Source organism: Panthera pardus, unplaced genomic scaffold, assembly GCF_024362965.1.
Source record: "Panthera pardus isolate Hobbes unplaced genomic scaffold, ASM2436296v1 HiC_scaffold_21, whole genome shotgun sequence".
In the NCBI taxonomy this organism is placed as follows: Eukaryota; Metazoa; Chordata; class Mammalia; order Carnivora; family Felidae; genus Panthera; species Panthera pardus.
In genome coordinates, this window is record NW_026526777.1 from 21,652,083 (window position 1) to 21,669,573 (window position 17,491).

The window sequence follows — 17,491 nt, forward strand, 5'->3', positions numbered from 1 at the left end:
TTGTAATCAATTATGGAAGTACAGAGGAGATACAAACTGTCACCAGTTAGCCCCAACAACAAACTATGAATGACAACCACAACGTTTGCAGATAATAGAATTCATATACATGCAGTATAAACTGTGAATGTCTAACATTTAAAGAAACAAAATAGATTTAAGATCAAAGAATAAGAAGCTATCAAACAATGACCAGATGGAAAGATAGCCATGTAGAGTTTATGAGAAACTTCAATAATGGAAATGAAAATTTTACTGGATAGTTTAAACAGAAGTTTAGACATAATTGAAAGATTTAATCACAAATAGAATTGCCAGCAGAGAGACAAAGCGATGGGAAATCTAACTTCTACAAAAGAGAAGTTAGTGTATTAACAAATGCAGAAGGAACAAATGAGAACAGGAGCAACAAAATATTAGACAAACTAATGACGACATTTTTCTAGAATTGCTGAAAGATACCTTTTCTGAGACTCACAAATGGGGAAGGAAGTAGATCTGTAAAACTAGACATTGTGCAGAAAAACTACAGAGCAGCCACAGGGAGAAATAAGGGGCTTGGCTTGGCTTGGCTTTGCTGTTGCAGAGTACAAAAATAGCTTCAAAGGGAAGAGGAAAAAAAGATAAATCAGTAAGCAAACCACTTTCCAGGAGCAAGGGCAAAATATTTTAAAGAAATAAAATTGGATGTCTGTACCAATTTTTAGCATATCTAACACTTGTACTTCAGAAAGAAACATAATTACTGCAGAAGCAAGCATCAGGAACACAAAAAGGAATGCCTAGGAAAGAAATCTGTAACTAAATGGTAAATATAAACAAACACTGACTGTATAAGGTAAACATGCTTGATTTTTGTGAGTATTAAAAACTAGAATTAGAATATGGACAGAAATAACCTATTGGGTAAAGAGGTAGACCAGAGCTAAAAGTTATAAAACATTTAAAGGTTGGCATACCATGTAAGAAAATGGATAAAAAAAAGTCTAAATTCGTAAAAGTTACCTGTGGTTACTGAATTATTTTAGGGCAACTCTGAGAGAACAGAAACATAATAAAAATTAATAGAAAAATGAATTGAAAGGCAGAACTCAAGCTAAAAGATGACAGGAAATGCAAAAAAAAAAAAAAAAAACCACAGCAAAAGAACATCAAATAAAAAGCATGATGTTAGAAATCCATTTTTAGTAATAACCATATGTATAATTCCTTATTTGAAGGACAAAAGTTGGACTAGATTTAACATTTTTTTTAATGTTTGTTTATTTTTGAAGGAAAGAGCATGAGTAGGGGAAGAGCAGAGAGAGGGAGACACAGAATCCGAAGCAGGCTCTGGGCTCTGATCTGTCAGCACAGAATCCAATGCGGGGCTCGAACTTACAAACTTGTGAGATCATGAGCTGAGCTGAAGTCAAGACACTTAGCTGACTGAACCACCCAGGCGGGCCTGACATTTGGTTAGATTTGAAAGTAACTCCAGTAGAGCTCTTGTTGACAAAGCTGAAACGTTGGGGTACAGAAAGGTTTGAAGTAAAAGGAATGGAGAAAGATAGTAATTAAAGCTGCTGTAGTTATTCAAATATAACAATACAGCCTTTAAAATATTAGAGATACAGGAACATATTTCATATTGATGAAGGATTAAAATTCATAGAAGATCTAACTCTAAATGTATCTACAGTTAATAGCTTTAAAATATGAAAAGCAAAAATTGACAGCAGGAAGAAAATGATTTTGACCATGATAGTGGGAGACTCTAATAAAACCATTTCAGTAATTGTTAAGCAGACGGTCTATCAGGATATAAAATATTGGAACAATGCAATTAACAATATTGATCTGGTAGATGTATATGGAACACTGCACAAAACAATTGAATACATATACTCAAACACACAGGAAACACATAAAATGACCATTTAGGAGGCCTTGTGCCATCGATATATTTCAAATGATTGAGACTACAGAGACCGCAGTCTCTGACCACGATGTAATTAATTTAAAATGGCTAACATAAAGATAACTAAAAACTTCCATGGCAGAGAATGCTAATTATTTCCCCTGTATCCAGTCCCCCTTCTTAGTCTGTGAGTAGAACTCACTGAGCCAGGAACATGGTGGTTCTGCCTGCCTTGCAACTGGGTCTGGAGATTGCTTTCAGGTTGAGGTGCTTGGTGCAACTTTGTGGGGACCTGATTTAGAAAGGAAATGGGTTTAAGAAAATTCTTCCCTGTCCATGGGCTGGAAGGTAGATGGAGGTTAGTGAAGCAATTTTCCTTTGCAAAAGACGGCAGCACCCTAGGGGCTGGGATAGCACAATGGACAGACTCCTCCAGCAGAGCAGTCCCTACAGGCTGGCTTACCCACCTACCTCTGAAAGGAGAATCCACTTTTTTTTTTTTTTTTTTTAGCTTATTTATATTTAGGTTATGGTATAGCAGCTTAGTTTATGTCATAATTCAAGTTGGCACATATATGGAAACTAAACAAACCACATTTCTAAACAATTCATAAATTGGAGAAATTCTAATGGAAACTAGACTATACATAGGAGTAAAAAGTCAGGAAGAAAATAGGTATACTTTCCTGAGTGTGTGGGATGCCACTAAACCAGTCTTTAAAGTCTTTATAGTCTTCAGTGCCTGTGCAATAGAAAAGAGAGGCTGAAATGGAGTAAATCCTCCTCCTCGGATCACCTCAGTTGTCTCAGTCTGACACATTGTGCTGGACATGGCAGTATGTGGATACCCTTTTCATGTTGCTGGGACTCTGGCTTTTTTTTTTTTTTTTTTTTTTTTTTTGAGCTGCCTTGGATGTTTTCCTTGCTCAGCTTCACCTTATGATTTTAGCACTGGATTGTTTACAATGGGAAGGGAAGGGGAAGGAAGGAACAGGAGAAGGAAGAGCAGTGAACCCAACTCTGTCTTCCTTCATCTCCCCTCCCTACCCCCCCCCCCCCCCCCCCCCCCCCGGGCCAAATAAACTCTTAGCAAAGTCTGACAAAGATGCTAGAAAATAGGAAAACTGCAGGCCAGCCCCTCAAACACAGATGCAAGATACCTAAATGAAATATTAGAACTTGAATCAAAATGCTATTTTAACAGGATAGATAAATAGATCGTGACCAAGTTGGGTTTATTTTAGGAATTCAATATTCACTTGGTATTAGAAAATGAAGTCTGTGTAATGCATCATGTTTATAGAATAAATGACAAAAATCATATAATCCCAATGGATACAGGAATAGCATTTGTCATAGTTAAAAGTTGTCAGAGTAAAAAGTTAAACTAAGAATAGAAGTGAGCTAACTTACCCTATGACCCAGGAATTACCAATTGCACTACTAGGTATTTATCCAAAGGATACAAGAATGCTGATTCTAAGGGGCACATGCACCCCAGTGTTGATAGCAGCACTATTGACAATAGCCCAAGTATGGAAAGAGCCCCAAATGTCCATCAACGGATGATTGGATAAAGAAGGTGTGGTGTATATACACACAATGGAATACTACTTGGCGATCAAAAAGAATGAAATCTAGCCATTTGCAACAATGTGGATGGAACTGGAGGATATTATCCTAAGCAAAATAAGTCAGAGGAAGACCAATATCATGATTTCACTCCTACATGGAATTAAAAAACACAAACAAATGAACATAGGGAAAGGGAAGCAAAAATAAAATACAGAGAGGGAGACAAACCGTAAGAGACTCTTAAATACAGATAACAAATTAAGGGTTGCTGGTAGGGTGTTAGGTGTGGGGATGGGCTAAATGGGTGATGGCCGTTAAGGAGGGCACTTGTTGTGATGAACACTAGGTGTTATATATATATAAGTGATGAATCACTAAATTCTATTCCTGAAATCATTATTACACTGTATGTTAACAACTTGGATTTAATTACAAAAAAATGAACTACCTTAATCTAATAAGACTACAAAAATTCTATAGTGTACCAAACACACGAAAAGATGTTCAACATCACTAATCATCAGGAAGATGCAAACAAAAATCAGAATGAGATCACCTCACATCTGTCATAATGGCTAAAATCAAAACCACAGGAAGTAACAGGTATTGGCAAGGATGTAGAGAAAAAGGAATTCTTATACATTGTTGGTGGGAAGGCAAGCTGGTGCAGCTACTGTGTAAAACAGTATGGAAGTTGCTCAAGTTAGAATTCCTATATCATCCAGTAACTTCACTATGATCTGGTAATTTCACTATAGGGTATTTACCCAAAGAAACACTTATTGAAAAATACACATGCGTCCCTATGTTTATTGCCAAGATTTTTTATTTACAATGGCCAATATAGGGAAGAAACGCCAGTGTCCATCATATGAGTAGATGAAGATGTGGTATATATACAACGGAATGTTACTCAGCCATAAAAAGGATGAAATCTTGCCGTTTGCTACAACATGGATGTATCTAGAGGGTATAAATGCTAAGTGAAATAAGTCAGAGAAAGACAAATATACGATTTCACTTCCGTGGAATAGAAGAACCAAATGAACAAAGAACAAAAACCACTCTGAAATAGAACAAACTGGTGGTTGGCAGAGATGAGGTGGGTGGGGGAAAGGGTGAGACAGGTGAAGGGGATTAAGAGTACACTTCTTGTGAGAAACAGGGAGTAATGTATAGAACTGTGGAATCATAGTTTCAGGTATGCAGTGTAATACTGTATGTTAATTATAACTGAATGAAGAAATTTAATAGACACGATTAGCTGGAAGAGCAATGTCAAATACGTTTTCTCTGAATTCAAGCATGAGACAAGAATGTCTCTTGTCACCATTTGTGTACATCATTATATGGGAAGTCCTAATCAGTGACCAAAATAAGAGAAGTCAGAAAAGTAGGCAGGAGCCAGGATATATTTTCTAAGTATCTGATTTTTAATGTCTTTAAACATATTTATACCACTTAATTTTTGTGTGTGTAAGATATCGCAAATCCTTTAGAGGAATAAGGTAGATGGAGGAAATTAAAGATGGCTACAAGTTCTTTGTTTTTACTCTTAAGAGTCCACTTCCTCTACCCTGGAATCTGGGCTGGCCTTAGTGACTTCCTTGACCAGAATATGATAGAAGTGACAGACTGGGACTTTTGAGCCTGGGTCATAAGAAACCTTGCCAGTTTGGCTTGTGCCTCCTGGACCGCTGTCTCTGGAAGCCCCAGCCACAGCATAAAAGTCCTTCTGTTGAAGGCCCCTGAGACCTTCAGTACTGGAGAGGACACGGAAGTACTCAGGTTAATGGTCCAAACTGAGCCAAGTCTAATTATCTGTGTCAAGGTGTCAGACATGAGAGTGAAGCCATCTTAGACTGTCTTGATCAGCCCCATCACCCTGCTGAATTCTGTTGAGTAACTTTTGTTGGTTTCCCATGGAACCAACTGCTGATCTGAGCTTTGCCTGAATTCTGCACCCGCAGGACAATGAGATAAAAGATGAAGTCACTAATTTCTGTAATAATTCATTTCACAACAAAAGATAACCAGAATAGGTGTAACAAATAGTGCAAAAAAAAATATAGCTTCTAAATAGATACATGGGCACTTTCTCTTTAAATTTTATTGTGCCTTTCCTCTTAGTTCTTTGTGAATTCCTATATATTTTTTTAAATTCACGTTTACTCAGCTGTACTGAATTTTATTGTATCAGTGTGGCAGACTTAAAATAATTCTTCCAGAATGACGGTGTGTTTCTATTTAAATATTTTCCCTGGAAAAGGTTTCAACCTAGAGTTTAATAAGTGTTCCTTGATTAAACTCACTCATTGTTCATTTCTTCAGATGCTAGGTTAGACTGAACAGAAAGACGACATAAGCATGATAATGATTTCTTACGTTAGAAATGATTTAAATTAGTTCATCTGTAGGATCCACTAAGGCTGTGCTTGTTAAGATAAATGGGTCTCTAATTATGTGTTTAGTATCCTAGACAGTATGCATTGACCTCTCTGTCAGATAATTTAGCTGAGTATGTTGTTCAGACATTTCCCTTAAAATACGGAGTATCCAAGTTAAGAAGTAAAGCATGATAGATTTTGAAGCTTGGTAAGATAAACAATGTTTATTTAATTTATTCTTTAAAATATTCAGATTAGCTGAAACATGAAAAATGACTTTCTATGACAGTGCTGGGACTTATCAGATGGAAATACTCAAAGTTCTTGGAATCAAGTCCAGTTTGATTATAATTATAGATGTCTTTGGACAGAAAGCTCCTTTAGAGGTTTTGTATATGCAGCCTGGTATAGCAAAAAATGTCCAAGTCTGAGGGTCCAGGTGCCTTGGGCTTTAGTCTTTCTCTTCTCCATGTTATTTGGCTTTCCCCACCTTCCCTGGTTTTAGTTTTGTCATCTATCAAATGAAGAGGGTTAGGTTAGCATAAAAAAAAAAAAAAAAAATTGGGAGACCTGGAAGGAAGCTGAGGAGCCATCTAGTTTAACTTCATTTTACAGGTAAGGAAATAGAATGCACTGTCTCTTGTAATAGAAACATTTTAACTTTTTTATTAAAAATTGTAAAAATGGTGGACCTATAATATCACTCTACCAAAAAACTTATCAAAAATAAGTTTATGCCTACAAATGTATGTGTACATTAAAACAGTAAAGAGCCTTCATGTTTATAATCTAAATATTAGAACTAATGAGGGTGCTTGGGTGGCTCAGTTGGTTAAGCATCCGAGTTTGGCTCAGGTCATGATCTCAGAGTGTCGGGGTCTGTGCTGACAGCTTAGAGCCTGGAGCCTGCTTTGGATTCTGTGTCTCCCCCTCTATTTTTTTTCCCTTTCTCCCACTTGTACTCTGTCTCTCAAAAAATATTTAAAAAAATACTAGAACTAATCAGGATAGTCTTGGTATATATTTAATCAGTTTCTTAGCTGAATCTCTTTTAGAAATTATACCATTTGTCTATTTAAACAATTCCCCCTAAATTGTCGTATTTTTAGTTTTGTCATAAAATTGAGTTGCATTTTAAAGATAATAGATTTTATAGATGGTCGATACCTTCATTTGTCCCTTCTATAGATCTTACTTTGAGTTGGGTAGCTTCTCTCCATAGGTGTTGGGTAACCTGAGAATAAATACTGCTAACTGAAGATATTCTCAATTAGATTTTTATAGTAATAGTGATTACTTTAGCCCAAATATTTTTACTAGTAAGGTCTTTTTGCCTTCAAAATATTTATATATTTATATATATTTATTTTTTCCTTATAAATATTTTCACAAGGCATATAGTTCTTTTAAAAATTTAGCTCTATATGATTAAAAGGTTGTTCCAAATTTAAATACTGTAGAATTTAAAATATAATAGCTTTCTGTAGGTGCAGATATCAAAATTTGAAAATTAAAATTAGTATGTTCATTGAAAGATTCCTCCTATAGCGTGAGATAATTTGAAGCACAATTTCTAAATTTCTAAGTTAAACCTTGCTATTTGAGCTCTTATTTTTTTCAGCCCTTCCTTAATTTCATAGGGCCAATCTAAATTCTTACTGTAAGATTTGTTTTTGATAATGAAAATTAACTAAAAGCTTCAAAAGCTGAAATTTCTTGATGCTCCATTTACTAGTACTTTGATTAAATATTTGCAACTGATTTAAAGAAAATCTAACTGAAAATATAGATGACTGGGAAAAAAGTCACTGTTGGATATATCATTTAATGTACAAATTAGTTCTTTAGTGGTATAATTATTACTAAAACCTGGTTGATGATGGTCAGCAAAAGAGAGAAAGCATGTACTGCCCTGAACTATATTTTTGTATTTAACATAGGTGATACTAAAAACATTTTGAATTTCAGTATGTCTATCTTCAGAGTCAGCCAACTTTTTCTGTAAAGAGCTAGATACAGTGTCTTAGACCCAGTGGGCCATATGGTCTCTGTTGCAATTATTCAGCTTTGTCACCATAGCAGGACAGCAGCCATAGACCACAGTAACCAAACAGGTGTGGTTGCATGTATTAGTTTCCTAGGACTGCTCTAACAAGGTACCACCGACTGACTAGCTTAAACCAACAAATTTGTTCCCTCACATTCTTGGAGGCTGTATGTCCTAAATCAAGATGCTGGCAATGTTGGTTCCTTCTGTAGTTTCTGAGGGAGAATCTGTTCTGTCTCCTAGCTTCTGGTGGTTGGCAATATTTGGCATTCCTTGACTTGTGGTAGCATAACTACTCCAATCTCTCTCTATCATATGGTGTTCTCCCTGTGTGTCTACCTTGGTATCTCTGGGACTGTGTTCAAATTTCCTTCTTAGAAAGATACCGGTTATTTGTTTAGGGCTCACCCTAGTCCATTGTGACCTTATTTTTGACTTGATCTGCAAAGATCTCCTTTCTAAATAAGTCCACATTCATAGGTGCTTTTGGATTAAGACTTGAGCATATGTTATTTTGGGGAGGGGGCACACAATTCAATCAACTACACTCCGGTAAACTTTTATTTACAAAATTAGATGAAAGTACAGTTTTGGCCTGTAGCCCGTAGTTAGCCTTGCTCTAACTGAACTTTAAATATAGTAGTTTAAATGTTCACATCTATAGATTTTATCCTGGTTGGTAGACTATTTATAAATGATCTATACATTACAGCTAGTTTCAGGTATATTTCTGTTCATAAGTTCCTCAATTTAGTAGTGTTTATTATAACGTGTTTCCACTAAAATTTGTTTTCACATTATCATGGCAAAAAATACTTGCGCATGTATTCACCAACTTTTAAGTGAATTTCAATAGCATTCATAATTTCAAATGTTTTATCTTTTATGGAATGAATCACTAAAAGATTTTCTTACATTGTTTGAATTGGATTAAGAACTTGAACCATGAGTAGAGTCAATTTTTTAATTTGTAAAATTTTTTTAAGGTTTGTTTTTCAGAGATAGAGTGTGAGCGGGGCGGTGGCCGGGGGTAGGGGGGAGAGGGAGACACAGAATCCGAAATGGGCTCCAGGCTCTGAGCTGTCAGCACAGAGCCTGACACGGGGCTGAACTCATGGACGGTGAGATCATGACCTGAGCTGAAGTCGGACACTTAACCGACTGAGCCACCCAGGTGCCCCATGATTTTTAATATTTTGTATTAGGGTGATACATTTGTACCAACTGATACAACGGTATTGATAACTGTCACGAACTGTAGCATATGGTTTACATTAAGGTTCACTTTTTGGGTTGTATGATTCTTTGGGTTTTGACCTCTACATAGCGACATGTATTCACCATTGCTGTCTCTTGCAGGATAGTTTCATCATCCTAAAGATCTCTGGTTCTTAGTCTTTTCTTTCCTTCCCGCTGTTTACCGATTTTTAAAAACCATCTAATGTAAGACTGGCATCATTCAGTGGTTTACATTATTCTTCTAGTGGAACTAAAACATGAGTAGCTACTGTTTCAGTGTTATTTTTGCACAAGAAAACTTGGAATTGAAAATAAGGAAAATTTATATTAAAAGAACAGCATTTGACCTAAATGAAAAATCATGCTTCTCAGAGTGATATCTAAACTCATCTTGTGTAGCTGAATGTGTTAAGTTATAACCTCTGGTCACAGCTTTATTGAAATAGTTATTAACTTTTGAAGTTGACACTGGTTCTTCACATTTGTCTTCTGAGTTTTCTAAGGTTAGTATTATTATAGCCCTTGTGGGGGACAATAAATGCTGATATTTTATGTATATTACTCTTGATAACTAGTCTTAACAAATGGAAATTTAATAGTAAACTTGTATTAACCGTGTACTTTTTAAAAAATAATTGAGGCTGAAAAGATTAACTGAAGAAAAGCTACCAAACAAAAGAAGCAGTCCTACATTTATACTACACAGTAAATAATAAAACCACATAGCAAGAGCATATTCAGGTTGCATTTTTTGTTTATATTTCATTTCAATTCTAGTACAGTTAACACACAGTGTTATATTAGTTCAAGGTATACATTATATTGATTGAACAATTCCCTATATTACCCAGTGCTCATCACAAGTGCCCTCCTTAGTCCCCGTCACCTTTTCCCACCATCCCTCCACCTGTCTCCCCTCTGGTAACCATCACATGTTTTTTTAGCTTCTTTTTTTCCCTTGTTTGCCTGTTAAATTCCAAATATGAGTGAAATAATACAGTATTTTTCTTTCTCTGACCTATTTTGCTTAGATCTAGATCCATCCATGTTGTTGCAAGTGGCAGGATTTCATTCTTATGGCTGAATAATACTCCATTGGGTATATATACCACATTTCTTTATCCATTCATCAATCAAAGGACACTGGGGCTGCTTCCATAATTTGGTTATTGTAAGTAAAGCTGCTATAAATATGGAGGTGCTTGAGCTAGTGTATGTGTATTTTTTTTAGGTAAATAACCAGTAGTGTGACTGCTGAATTGTTGGGATAACTTTTAGCTTTTTGAGGAGACTCCCCACTGTTTTCTACAGTGGCTGTACCAATTTGCATTCTCATCAACAGGGCATGAGGGTTCCTATTTTTCCATATCCTCACCAACACTTGTTTCTTGGTTTTGATTTTAGCTATTCTGACAGGCGTAGGGTGATAGCTCCTTATAGTTTTGATTTGTATTTCTCTGATGATTGATGTTGAGCATCCTTTCATTGTCTGTTGGCCATCTGCGTGTAGTGTTTGGAGAACTGTCTTTCTTCCCACTTTTAGCTTATTTGGTTTTTGGGTTTTGTTTGGGTGTTCAGTTTTAGGAGTTCTTTATATATTTTTAATCCTAACCTTTTATTGGCCAGGTCATTTGAATATACCTTCTTCCATTCAGTAGGTAGCCTTTTAGTTTTGTTTCCTTTGCTGTGCAGATGCTGCTTATTTTAATGTAGTCCTAATAGTTTATTTTTGGTTTTATTTCCCTTGGCACAGGAGACCTATCTTAGAAGTATGTTGCTATGATCAATGTCAAAAATTACTGCCTGTGCTCTTCTCTAGTATTTTTATAGCTTTAGGTCTCAAATTTAGGTCTTTTATCTATTTTGAATTTATTTTTGTGCATGGTGTAAGAAAGTGGTCCAATTTCATTCTTTTGCTTGTTGCTGTCTAGTTTTCCCAACACCATTTGTTGAAGAGACGGTCTTTTTCTCATTGCATGTTCTTTATTTGTCAAAGATTAATTGACCTTAAAGTTAATAGGTTTATATCTGGGTTTTCTAGTCTGTTCGATTGATGTATGTGTTGGTTTTTGTGCCAGTACCATACTGTCTTTTTTTTTTTTTTTTTAAGGTTTATTTTATTTTTCAGACAGAGAGAGACACAGCATGAACGGGGGAGGGGCAGAGAGAGAGGGAGACACAGAATCGGAAGCAGGCTCCAGGCTCTGAGCCGTCAGCACAGAGCTCGATGTGGGGCTCGAACCCGCGGACCGCGAGATCATGACCTGAGCCGAAGTCGGACGCTTAACCGACTGAGCCACCCAGGCGCCCCAGTACCATACTGTCTTGATGATTACAGCGTCAAGCCTGGATTGTGATCCCTCCAGCTTTGCTTTCCTTTAAGATTGCTTTGGCAATTGGTATCTTTTGTGGTTCATACACATCTTAGGATTGTTCTAGTTTTGTGAAAAATGGTATTGGTATTTTGGTAGGGATTGCACTGAAGCTGTAGACTGCTTTGGGCAATATAGATATTTTCACAACATTCTTCCAAGGCATGAGCCTGAAATGTCTTTCCATTGGTGTCATCTCAATTTTGTTCATCAGTATTCCATAGTTTTTAGAGTGTGGGTCTTTAACCTCTTCAGTTAGGTTTATTTCTAGGTATCTTATTATTTTTGGTGCAATTGTAGTTGGATTATTTTCTTAATTTCTCTTCAGCTTCAGGATGCATTTTTTACATTCTGTACTGGATTGCTTAGTCTCTATTTCTCAAATACTTGTTAATGCGTTTCTGGCCTGTTGGTAGCTGCCTGATTTCCTGCAAAATAAACATGGTCTGTGGTGTGGGCCACATCTCACCTGGGTAGTACAAGTGGCTAGCAGGAGCAGCAGCATCAAATACTTCTCCCTCCTACCACTAGAGGAAGGTGGCTGTTCCTGGCTTCTCTTGGCTGTTCACATATTTTTTTAATATTATTAATATTGGCAAGGGCCTTGCTTGCAGACCTTGAAATGGAAAAGTTAGTTATGATGCATCTAAAAGGAGTCAAGAGAGGCAGCTGGGTGTCTCAGTCGGTTAAGCGTCCAACTCTTGATCTCAGCTCAGGTCTTGATCTCAGGGTCGTGAGTTCAAGCCCTGCATTGGGCCTCTGTGCTGGGTGTAGAGCTTAAAAAAGAAAAGCCAAGAAAAGGGTTGGGTTACCTCTGTTTATCTTTCAGATTTTATGAAACTGCATGTTGTTGTGTGAACACTGTTGTGCATCTCACACACTATCAGACAAGACCACGGTAGGAATGGCATGTACAAAGTACAGTTTGCCAAACCCTTTGAGAAAAGCTTATTTTAATGCAACTATTAATATTTCACTTAAAAATCCTAAATAAAGTCTAAGCTTCCAGTATGGAGAACAGCAGGCATAAATTGGGGGTACCTGGGATGTATGATCATCCTTAGTATAATTTCATGCAGTAAAGATAGACTTTGAGAATCTTAAGTCTAGCAGAGGTCATTTATTTCTGTAAAAGTGTACTTTTGGGCTTCATTTATATATGTTATCTCCTTTGATATTTAATTTTCCCTGAATTAATTTGCTTAAAAAATTTCCCTACTTTGTCCCTCCTTTGGAACATGTTTAGCTTGAAGCAGGTTAAAGAAAACTGCTTTCTTCTGAAGAATACTGCATACTTCATTCCCTGGAGGAATTTATTTTATTTTTATTTTTTATGCTTATTTTATTTTGAAAGAGAGAGCATGAGAAGGGGAGGGGCAGAGAGAGAGGGAGACAGAGAATCTGAAGCAGGCTCCAGGCTCTGAGCTGCCAGCACAAAGTCCAACACGGGGCTTGAACCCAAGAACTGTGAGATGATGACCTAACCCGAAGTTGGCGCTCAACCAACTGAGCCACCCAGGTGCCCCTTTCTATTTATTTATTTTATTTTAATTTTTTTATGCATTCCCTGGAGGAATTTAAAAGATATCTTCCTGAGCTAGTGGCTCTCAAACCCTGGTTTGTATAAGAATCACCTACTGTGCTTATTAAAACTGTAAATTCCTGGACTTTACTGGTGGTAGAAATTAAAAGTTGAATTACATTTGGGGCATTTTAAAGCTATTGACTTCTTGGCTACCTACTCCTTTTTTTATTTTTTATTTTTATGATTTTCAAATGCATTTCTTCCATGCAACAAATAGTATTGGTATCAAGCAGTATTTAGGCATACCTGATAAATAGGTAATGTCCCTCAAAAAGGCAGGGGTCTCAGAATAAAAATAAGTAGTAAGTGGTTAGTATGTTACCAAGAAGAAATCTAGTAAGGGGGAAGTGGTACATATTTTGAGTTTATTTTAAAATTTGTTTCAGGCACCTGAATGTGATTAAGAGAAGGATATATAGACACCATAAAAAATAGTAATAGGCAGAGAAAATATATTAAATGTGTACAATGCTAACCTTTCTGATCTTTTAAATGCATATTTCAGATAATCAGAAATTTTCTTTTTTCGGAGCTCACTAAACTTTGCCTGAGTACAATGATTTTTCAGTTTCTTAGGAGTTTGTTCTTCAGAAAAGATTTAATTAAACTTTTTTTATAGCAATCACATAATGATAGCAAACCTAGCTGGCTAACATATCAGTGATTCAGTAAAATTGAAAAACTTAAGTAACTGAGGATACTCCATTGATTAAAAAATCACTTATTTTCATCAGTCTTTATTATTTTTTTTACCATTTCTATTTTTAATTTTTATTCATTTTTGTTCCTTTTTTTAAATATAAATTTTAGTTACCATACAGTGTAATACTGGTTTCAGGAGCAGAATTCAGTGATTCATCACTTATATACGGCACTCAGTGTTCATCACCAGTGCCCTCCTTAGTACCTGTCACCTATCTAGCTCATCCCCCACCCACCTTCTCTCCAGCAACCGATAGTTCTGTATAGTTAAGACTCTTGTGGTTTGTTTCCCTCTCTTCTCCCCCTCCCCACCTTCCCATATGTTCATCTGTTTTGTTTCTTAAATTCTATATGTGAGTGAAATCATATGGTATTTGTCTTGCTCTGATTTATTTCACTTAGCATGAAACATTCTAGTTCTATCCATGTCACTGCAAATGGCAATATTTTATTCTTTTGATGGGTGAGTAATATTCCATTGTATACATATATCACATCTTCTTTATCCATTCATCACTTGATGGACATTTGGGCTCTCTCCATAGTTTGGCTATTGTTGTTAATGCTGCTATAAACATTGGGGTGCATGTATCCCTTCAATCTGTATTTTTGTATTCTTTGGGTAAAACCCTAATAATGCGATTGGTGGATCGTGAGGTAGTTCTATTTTTAGTTTCTTGAGGAACCTCCATACTGTTCTCCAGAATGGTTGCACTAGTTTGCATTCTTACCAACAGTGAAAGAGGGTTCCCCTTTCTCTGCATCCTCACCAACACCTGTTGTTTCTTGTGCTGTTAATTTTACATATTCTGACAGGTGTGAGGTGGCATCTCATCATGGCTTTGATTTGTATTTCTCTGACAGTGATGTTGAGCATCTTTTTATGTGTGAGTTAGCCATCTGGATGTCTTCTTTGGAAAACTGTATGCATGTCTTCTGCCCATTTCTTAACTGGATTATTATTATTTGCTGTTGAGTTTGATAAGTTCTTCATAGGTTTTGGATACTAACCCTTTATCTGATAGGTCATTTGCAAATATTTTCTCCAATTCTGTAGGCTGCCTTTTAGTTTTGTTGATTGTTTCCTTCACTGTGCAGAAGCTTTTTATCTTTATGAAGTCCTAGTGTTTGGAGACATGTCTAGTTAGAAGTTGATATGGCCAAGATCAGAGAGGTTGCTGCCTGTGGGATCTCCTCTAGGATTTTAATGGTTTCCTATCTCACATTCGGGTTATTCATCCATTTTGAATTTATTTTTGTGTATGGTATAAGAAAGTGGTCCAGTTTCATTCTTCTGCATATCACAATCCAGTTTCCACAACACCACTGGTTGAAGAGACTTTTTTCCATTGGATATTCTTTCCTGCTTTGTCAAAGACGGGTTGACCATATAGTTGTGGATCCATTTCTGGGCTTTTTATTCTGTTCCATTGATCTATGTGTTAGTTTTTGTCCCAGTTTAATACTGTCTTGATGACTACAGCTTTGTAATATAGCTGGAAATGCAGAATCATGATGCCTCCAGTTTTGATTTCTTTTTTTGTTTTTCAGGATTGCTTTGGGTATTGAAGATCTTTTGTGATTCCATACAAATTTTAGGATTGTTTGTTCGAGCTCTGTGAAAAATGCTGGTGGTAAATTAATAGGGATTGCATAATGAGTAGATTGCTTTGGGTAGTATGGGTATTTTAATGATGTTTATTTTTCCTTTTCATGAGCCTGGAATGGTTTTCCATTTCTTTGTGTCCTCTTTAATTCTTTTATAATTGTTCTATACTTTTCAGAGTATAGATCTTTTACCTCTTCAGTTAGGTTTATTCCTAGGTATGTTATGATTTTTGGTGCAATTGCAAATGGGACCGATTCCTTGATTTCTTTTTCTGCTGCTTTGTTACTGATGTATAGAAATGGAACAGATTTCTGCACATTGATTTTGTATCCTGTGACTTTGTCAGATTCATATGTTCTATCAATTTTTTGGTGGTCTTTTGGGTTTTCTACATAGAGTATCATGTCTGCTAATAGTGAAAGTTGTATTTCTTCCTTGCTGATTTGGATGCCTTTCATTTCTTTTTGTTGTCTTATTGCTGAGGCTGAGACTTCCAGTACTGTGTTAAATACTAATGGTGAAAGTGGATGTCCTTCTTGTTCCTGACAGTAGGGGAAAGGCCGTTTTTCCCTATTGAGGATATTAGCTGTGGGTCTTTCATTATATGGCTTTTATGATGTTGAGGTATGTTCTGTCTATCCCTACTTTTTATCAAGAATGGATGCTATATTTTGTCAAGTGCTTTTTCTGCATCTATTGACAGGATCCTGTAGCTCATACCCTGTCTTTTATTAATGTGGTATATTATGTTGATTTATGAGTATTGAACCAGCCCTGCAGCACAGGAATAAATCCCATTTGATCATGGTGAATAATTCGTTTAATGTACTGTTGAATTCGATTTGCTAATATCTTGTTGAGAATTTTTGCATATCCATATTCATTAGGGATATGGGCCTGTAATTCCCCTTTTTAATGGGGGCTTTGTCTGTTTTGAGTATCAAGGTAACGCTGGCTTCATAGGGTGAGTTTGGAAGTTTTCCTTCTACTTCTTTCTTTCTTTCTTCTTCTTCTTTTTTTTTTTTTTTTGGAACAGTTTGAGAAAAATAGGTATTAACTCTTTTTTAAACGTCTGGTAGAATTCTCCTGGGAAGCCATCTAGCCCAGGACTCTTGTTGATTTTTGAGATTTTTGATGATTGATTCAATTTCTTTGCTGCTTATGGGTCTGTTCAAATACTCTATTTCTTCCTGTTTCAATTTTGGTAGTTCATCAGTTTCTAGAAATTTATCCATTTCTTCCACATTGCCCTGTTTGGCATATAATTTTTCATAGTATTCTCTTGCAGTTGTTCATATTTACATGGTGGTGTTTATGGTATCTCATCTTTCATTTGTGATTTTTGTCTATTTGGGTCCTTTTTCTTTTTGATAAGTCTGGCTAGGTGTTCATCAGTTTTAATTCTTTCAAAGAACCAGCTCCTGGTTTTGTTGATGTGTTCTATTTTTTGTTTGTTTCTATATCATTTATTCTTCTCTAATCTTTATTTCCCTTCTTCTGCTGGATTTAGGCTTTATTTGCTGTTATCTTTAGCTCCTCTAGGTGTAAGGTTAGGTTGTGTATTCAGGACCTTTCTTGTTTCTTGAGATAGGCCTGAATTGCAACGTACTTCCCTCTTAGGACTGCCTTTGTTATATACCAAAGGTTATGGACCGTTGTGTATTCATTATCATTTGCTTGCATGCTTTTTTTTTTTTAACTTTTTAAATTTCCTGGTGAATCCATTTATTCTTTACTAGGATGTTCTTTAACCTCCATGTATTTGAGGGCTTTCCAAATTTTTTCTTATTTATTTAGTTTTTCAAATTTTTTCTTATGGTTGACTTCAAATTTCATTGCATTGTGATTTGAAAATATGCATGATATGATCTTGATCTTTGTGTTCTTGTTGAGGACTGATTTGTGAGCCAATATGTGATCTGTTCTGGAGAATGTTCCATATGCACTCAAAAATGTTAGGATGAAATGTTCTTTAGGATGAAATGTTTTGAATGTATCTATTAAGTCCATTTGGGTCCAGTATGTCATTCAAAGCCATTGTTTCCTTGTTGATTTTCTGCTTAGATGCACTATCC

General features: G+C 36.0%; 1 long non-coding RNA gene across 1 annotated transcript in view; it reads left to right on the top strand.

The window, feature by feature from the left end:
• Positions 1–17,491, top strand: part of LOC109276545 (uncharacterized) — a 142,309-nt gene that overhangs the window by 31,939 nt on the left and 92,879 nt on the right. Inside the window, exon 3 of the long non-coding RNA XR_008424551.1 lies at positions 1,275–1,470. This is a non-coding gene — a long non-coding RNA (uncharacterized LOC109276545). The remainder of the gene's footprint in view (positions 1–1,274; positions 1,471–17,491) is intronic.